The sequence below is a fragment of the Empidonax traillii genome, unplaced genomic scaffold, assembly GCF_003031625.1.
Source record: "Empidonax traillii isolate 1590-97213 ecotype Southwest subspecies unplaced genomic scaffold, ASM303162v1 scaffold3210:size14368, whole genome shotgun sequence".
Taxonomy (NCBI): domain Eukaryota; kingdom Metazoa; phylum Chordata; class Aves; order Passeriformes; family Tyrannidae; genus Empidonax; species Empidonax traillii.
This window is the reverse complement of record NW_020958403.1, coordinates 6,924-14,368: the sequence shown is the minus strand read 5'-3', so window position 1 is coordinate 14,368 and position 7,445 is coordinate 6,924. Positions and strand designations below refer to the sequence as shown.

Here is a 7,445-nt window from a genome sequence, read left to right as displayed (position 1 = left end):
TTTTTTTTTTTTTTTTTGGTTTGGGTATTTCTGGACAAAACGTAGATGCACAGAGAGAGAAATATGTGCAGTTGTTGTGCATTGACAGAGTGCATTTCGTCAGCAGGTGGTGTTGGATTTGAGAAGCTGAAACCTGAGACCAGTGCTTGGGGATGGTCTGTAAGATGATAGTTTTTGTTGAAAATCATGTAGTTAAATGTTCCCAAGATGGTCTGGACGGCTTAAACAGCGCTACCGTGCAAGAGCTTTTATATAGTGAGCTAAAAGAAAGCAAAATGTTTTCAGTTGTGAACTCGTACCATAGACAGAATGGCTTCTGAAATGAATGCTGATTTAATCTGAAGTCAGATTTGCAAGAGCAGTTCTGCAAATCTGATTAAGTTGCACTGTCATAAATCCCTCTGCAGCAATTCCCTTTAGGAGATCCCCTTTCTGTTTGGGATTTATGTTGTTGTACACTGCAAACCAGCAATATATAGAATAAGAAGGAGTATAAATAGTGTGCTTAGAGGCAATTTTTTAAGATGACGTAATCATTTTAGGGTGAGTAATGAAATTTGAGCATTTTTCCTGAAGTGCAGATGCTCCTGGACATGAGGTAGAACCTGTCTGGGTTCTCAGGTTTAGGTGTTTTCACAGTCCAGGAATAAGGGGACAGAGAGGAGAAAAAATACAAGTTGGATTCATAGTGGTTTATTTTCATACTGAGGCTTTAAATATTTGGGAGAAAGTAAATAAATTGAGAGTAAGTGCTTATGTAAAGGGTGGTGATGGAGAGTTAAAAAGACATTATTTCATTCAATTTACCAGAATCTGTGGATCCCCTGATGAATCCTGTCAGTACAGACACACTGCAAATGCTGTTCTTTGGGAAACTCCCCCCGTGTTCCCCCCTCCTCTGTGGGGTGAGTCATGGGATGTGGGTTGAACCAGCAGTGTCAATAAAATGCCTTTTCAGGAGCGCTCTCTTACTTCAGGTGTGTTTGTAAACACTTCTAGGAAGGGAGGACATCAAAGGGCATCAGTGGCTCCTTTCATTTTCACCTCTAATTCTGTTTCGTGTCCCAGGTCAGCAGTGAATCATCCCCACAGCCTCCTGTGTCTTCAGGGAAGTTTATTAGCAAGATCCTAAATTCTGGGGGGAAGAAAACCTCTAAAGGAAGCCACCTCAGACCTATTTCTTCCTTTTTCTTTCCCGAGTAGGGTATTTTGATGCCCAAAAATAAATGCTGAACCTGCAGGGATGGATTGGCTAATTGATTTTTCCTGTTCCTGTGTTGCTCAATACTAAAGAAGCCTTTTTTATATATAATTATAACCAAACCTGTAATGCTGCAATGCAGTTAATTTTACATATCCTATTTATGCCAGACTATGATATTATAGAATTAACTGGGAAATTTGGAATATGGCTGAATGGTGATACAGTTTTCATGTGTGGGATTCACAAAGGGGTTAAATCTGAAGATGTGGGAGCAGTATTTTCTAGGAAAACTAAGCGGCTGAGCTGTCTTTGCTGATAGCCATGAGTATGCCCTGGCTACTGGGAAAGACTAATTTGCTACCTTGTATTTTCTGTGCTCTGAAAAATGATTCCTTGGTGATTTCTGCCCTCTGGGCCACTTGAGAAAATGTCTTTAAATCAAGAAGTAGTTCACGTTCCTTTTTTTTTTTCTTAAATATGACTGCAAAGGCATATTCTCCCCCCCCCCCCACCAAGTCCTTCAATTGTTTCATCTGAGTAGTGGTGGCTAAAAGTGTTCTTCAAGCACTACCTTCACATGCCATTCAATTATTCCTGTTTACAGAGTGTAACATTTCAAAGTGGTTTATTTAATAATGTCATTTCCATTCTCTGGCTTTAGAGGATTTTCTAAGGCCTTGAGGTTTAAACTTTTGCATGGAAGGATATTGTTTTAATTTAATATAAAAATTGGCCTTTAATTAAAAAAAAAAAAAAAAAGCTAAAACCAACAACAGTAGTTACCAGTGGCTCCTGAATTTGCTTCAAAGGAGACAATCAGTCACACAGACCATTTCAGAAAGGTACATCAGGTATTTCACAAGGTTCAGCAGCAAGCCTGGTTATTTTTATGTTTTTTTCATGTGGACAGTTGTGGCTGTTTTTATCAGAGATAATTCTTGTATTTCCTACTCAGCAGTTTACAGCTGGTGGGAAATACATTAAAAAATGTTGGGTTTTTTATGTGAATATTATGAAGAGTCAAACAATGAGAGTATAAAAAGGACTGGGGATCTCTGCAAACATGAAATTGTTTCTTCTGATTCTCCAAAATGGGGTATTACTGTATAAGGGTGTCCCTGAAGGAATGTCTTTTTCTCCAGGCTGTACTCAGGATAATTATTTATGTCCCTTCCCAAATATTGCTCAGCTTCATTCATAATGGAAACTGGAAAAAAACCTGAACTTCATCTCAAGGTGATAATCTTGATTACCTGTTTAAAGTAACTGATATGAAGAACTCCTGATGGCCTGAACTGCAGTGTGACTTCTGATAACACCCGATCTTTTCACTGGGGTCCTTCAACTTTTCGTTCTATTTACTGTATGGCTGTTTTTCCAGCTCATACATGTAATGGATTTGCAATTTAATATTTCATTTGGTATTGCCACCATATGGCTCTGGATGCTGAGAGGGTATGGACTGAGTGAGTAATGGCTCCAAGATAGATTTGTGACTGAAGCTATAGGCTGCTGAATAATCTTATTTTAAATCAAATGAAGATCTGATTAGAGAAGGTTATTGTTGCTGAGGTGGTGATTTTCTGTGTAGCTCAAGGGAAAATAGTTCTGTCTGTTTAGTTTCTGGGAACGTCTGCAAAGAATATCTTTTTAATAAATCAACAAAAAACGGTGGAATTTCACTAATCATTACCTGTAAGCTAATCCAGGAAAAACTCCATGAATAAAAGTGTTCCTCTTTAAGTAGCAATGAACAAAATGCTCCATCACTAATGCAATAAAAGCGTCCTGCTTACTGTTAAGTGAGGGGTTTTTCTATTAGATTTCTTTTTTTTTTTTTTTTTTTACTCTCAATTATTTGCTAGAATTACCAACACTTGAGATGAGCTGCCTTTGGAGGTGCTGAGTTTTTTAGTGTCGGCACCAGCTCAGCAGAACTCTGGAGGATAAACTTTAAATACAGAGTTTCAGCAAGCAAAGCCAAAACTTCTCTAGTCCATCTTGGACGTGGTGGAAGTGTGCTATGTTAATTTTACGTTTTCATCGAGTGCCAAGGTGAGGTTCGTGTTCCTGAGACGGTGCTGAAAGGACCGAAGCCTGTGATTTCACTGCACGCTCATTTGGTGTAGATTAGATTAAAATTATTCCTCCTCCTTTGGAAAATCTGTAGAGCTGTGGCCAGAGTGTTCTTGTGCAGTTGGGTGTGACTGCTGTCGTTCTGATTCTCCCCTTCTTTTCCCCTCCCCAGGGTCAGTACAGGCCCTCTGACCTGCTGTGTCCAGAGACCTACGTGTGGACGCCGATCGAGCAGTGCCTGCCCCTGCTGGAGAACTCCAAGTACTCTCGGTTCAACCAGGATGAAAAAGCAGGTAAAGTTTACCAGGAATGACAGGCCTGTGAACTGTCTGTCTTCTTACAGTGTATCAGCAACATCTGCTGCTGCTGCAGCATTCTGGAAACGGGATCTGCGAAATACAAGAAAAGCGTTAAAATTCACAGCTCCTGCAGCAAACTCGGCAAATGGAGGGGTTTGTTTTGTAACATAAAGTAAGCAATGCAGATTTTAAATACATTCTGTTTTAAAGATTATGCGTAGTTCCAAATAAACACATATTGCTGCCTTTCAGATAATTATATTTGCTATTCTGGGCACGAACAAAACCAGTCAAATAATTGTTCCTCACAGTCCGGTCAGAGGGATGCATAAAGGAAGGAGATGGGAGTCAATACAGGAGAAGCTTAAAGGCATCAAGTGCTTTTGTTAAGAAACAAAGTGGCAGATTTGGTTTAACAGTCTGTCAGTGAATGTGAAAAATACAACCAACAGCAGAAGCACCTTAAACATCTTGAAGTAGATAGATTTATACATTCTGTAAAATAAAGGCTTAGTGATTCGCCAGTGTAAAATGGTTGAAAATGTCACTGACCAGCACATAATACAGTAATGCTAAAACAAGGCAACAAGATGGAAAAAAATGCCTGTATTTGGTTCAGTTCCTGACTCTCTGGGCCGATGGCAGGTCCCAACGGAGCTGTGTTAGAGAATGCTTGAAGTGGTGCTTGTGGGGAAAGGGAACCAACTTAACTTCAGTTTTTAATTGGAAATTGCTGAATATCCTCTTTTTGTAATTTTCTTTCTCCTGTGAATAATAATTGAATGTGGCAGTGGTATTAATCAGAGGTGTGTGGTGTTACTCAGCTCAGGGGTATGTAACACCATGGTCTGTTTCTAAACACCAAAATACAGATTTACCTGTCTCTGAGTGATCTTCAACATTTGCTTCTTTCTTTTTCCTTTTTGTCTTTTACTCTCTTTCCTTTTTCTTTTTTTCCTTTTTGGTCTTTTTACTTTTTACTGCAGTTTAGTGGGATTTTCCTTCCCTAGACAGTTAACTGTTAAATCCTGGGAGGGCAGGATGTAGATAAATCAAAGGAATTTGAATAGGCTGCTTAATCAGGACTGTGAAGTTCTGGAAGTGCTGTTGAGTTCCTTGCACATCCTGTGCTTGCTGCGTGGTTGCTCAACTGCAACACCAATAATAATAATTACAAGAACTACAATAGCAAAGTTCAAGTAAATTTCTAGCCATAGATTATGAGTTAAAGTTTTAGCAGCAGAATTACCTGGAGGGTTCTGTGCAAATAGGGAATGTTCTTTAGGGATTGTGGATGTAGCCATGTGATGTGGTTGGCAAACAGACTTTTGGATGCTCGTTGAAAAGAGTATTTATCCCCCAGGGAAAGTCTCTGTGTGTAAGAGCAGCACATGATCATGCCTTGGTCAACCAGAACCGTCCTTAGACTGGGGAGGGGAAATTGGAAAGGAATTACAAAGGCAGGAGGAAGAAGGGAGTGGCTTTGGAGGCCAGTGGTGTTCAGGATGCTCTTGGTATCCAGAGAGTGCTTAACAGCTACCTTTGAAGGTGTTAACCCCGTGCAAGCAGAGGGGCATCATCATCTCCTCGACTGTGTGAAACCCCTGTGGCAAACCACGTGTTTGGGCACTGCAGGATGTGAAGCTTTGCATCACCATCAGCACAGAATCTCTCGCTGCAGACACCGCTGGAACTGTGACTTGTGTCCTGTGGTTTAAGGAAATTAAAACATAGCTCCACGTTGAAGTGCACCGGGCCTGCTGTGAGCTGGAAGTCACTGGAGGTTTAAGCAGTTGCTTGCTCCAAGGAAGCCATTTCTCAACAATGAAATCAGCTTCCTTCTTAATTCTTTGCTCTCTCTCCAATAGTCAGCACTGTGAGTTTAATGAAGTTACAGTGAATTTTAAAGAGAGCAATAGGGGGTGGTGGGTGTGCTTCATTCCTCCTGCTTCAGCTCCCTGTAATACTGTCCATAAGTATGGTTAGAGCAGGTCATGATTAATCAGGAGTGGGATGTGGAAACTGAGGGCAGTAACCAGATCCACTAAAGGAGTGGGGAAAAAACAGTGCAGCTTGCACTGCTGTCTGGGGCAATAAAACAGTCACTGGAAATAGTCATCTTCTAATGTTGTCTGCAATGTCAGAATTTCTTAGGCATTACCTCACAGTAGTTTCTTCATAATTTTCAGCAATTTCTGAATGTGTCTTCCCTCCCTTTAAAAAAAAAAAAACAAAGAAATTTAGGTAATAAATTTACCAGTTGCAGCTTCAGGAGAGAATGTGATGTGCTCTGACCTCTCAAATCTCTGTAATGTGAAAAGGATCTTGGAGTATTCGTGCATGTTACGTTGCAGCACTCCTTCCTCTAATCAGATTTAATTTTAGTTTTCTGGAGGAAAAAAGAAAAAGGTGCTCAGAAAAAGTAGCCTTTTTTTTTTTTTTCCTAAAGCACGAGAAAATATTCCTTGATATTTGTGGATGATTTTTCCTGCTTTTCGTTATGTGGTTGTGTCAAGCTGTAGCATTTTCAAATGTTTTTAGAGTGTATTGTTTGCCACTTCCTTCTTCTCTGACATCTCATACTTTTATCAACAGCTGGAGAATGAAGAAGAGAGGACAGACAAACTAAACAAAGTCCTTAACTCTTTATACAAGCCAGATAAGTCTAAGGAAGTGTCTCAGTTAATAACACTTTACTATCCCTACTTACCCTCAAAACACGCCAGTCCTTCAGAGACAGCAATGAGGGTTTGTCCCAGCAAACACTCGAATTAGGTACTTAAATAAATTGCTGGTAGGCTCTTCATGTGCATTTCCTAAAATGCATTGAAAAGCATAAGTTACCTCTGAAAACTTTGTGCAGAGCAACATTCAGACAGCATTCATGGGTGGAAGGTCACATTTGTCAAGTATTTTTGCTTTTATAAACTGCCACTTTTGCCTAAATTACTCATGCCTCAGAACAGATTTTATATTTTTGTGTGAAAATTCAGAAGACCTGACATCTTCTTATAAAAGAGAGATTTATTAGGATTCTGACATGTTTATTATTAACTATTCACCAGTCATTTACTTACAACTAAATAAGTAGTTGATGAGATGGGGCACTAACAGAGGGTTTGGGTACTGATGCATTCTGGAAATCGAGATAGTGCTGAACTTCATTTAACAGGCCATTAGCTGTAAGTACAGATGGAGATATGCTGAAATAAAAAGAAGTTAATTAAAAGGTTGCTCTGCAGATAAGTACTTGTCTGGGACTTTGACAGCACATCAAACTGACGAGCAAAATTCAGTCACGTGATAGCAGCTGCTGAAATATTCCTGGGCATGATCTGTGTGCCACACTCATTAACTTCCTCCTCTCCAAACTAGTCCTCGGGCTTTTACTTCACTGGTACTTTCACCAACTGCTTTGCCCATGAAACAAAAGCAGTATGGAAAGAATTGTAAATAATTTACTTGGAATCCTGGCAATTTTATTTATCCTTCCACTTCCCATTTTCCTGAGATTAACCCAGTGATGTGTCTTCTCTTTGTGACATCTGTTGAGGTTTTCAGTTGGTTGCTCCTGAGAGAAGCCCGTGACAAATGTCTCCACGAAGTAAAATCTTTATGAAAATCTACTTTTGGGACGGTAATTAAATTAGTGGGAAACTTCCAGTCTCTCTTCCCATCAGCACTGGACTGTCAAGACTATTAAAGAGCAGCTTCAGGTGAGGGCAGATACAATCCCGGTGTAAAAGTGCTTCAAAGCCTTCATGTCATGTAATGTGGGGTGTACACAGTGCCAGCCAGGGGGCAGAGGGCACTGTTACCCAAGTGAAGCAGCTTGGTGTGAATTTCTAGGAATGGTCCACAGCAGT

The 7,445-nt window shown here is 40.0% G+C and overlaps 1 long non-coding RNA gene across 1 annotated transcript; it reads left to right on the top strand.

The window, feature by feature from the left end:
- Window positions 1–3,027: 3,027 nt before the first annotated feature.
- LOC114072438 lies at window positions 3,028–3,926 on the top strand. Its single transcript, XR_003574176.1, has 3 exons — window positions 3,028–3,259; window positions 3,453–3,578; window positions 3,914–3,926. It is a non-coding gene; the product is annotated as an uncharacterized LOC114072438 (long non-coding RNA).
- Window positions 3,927–7,445: the final 3,519 nt, after the last annotated feature.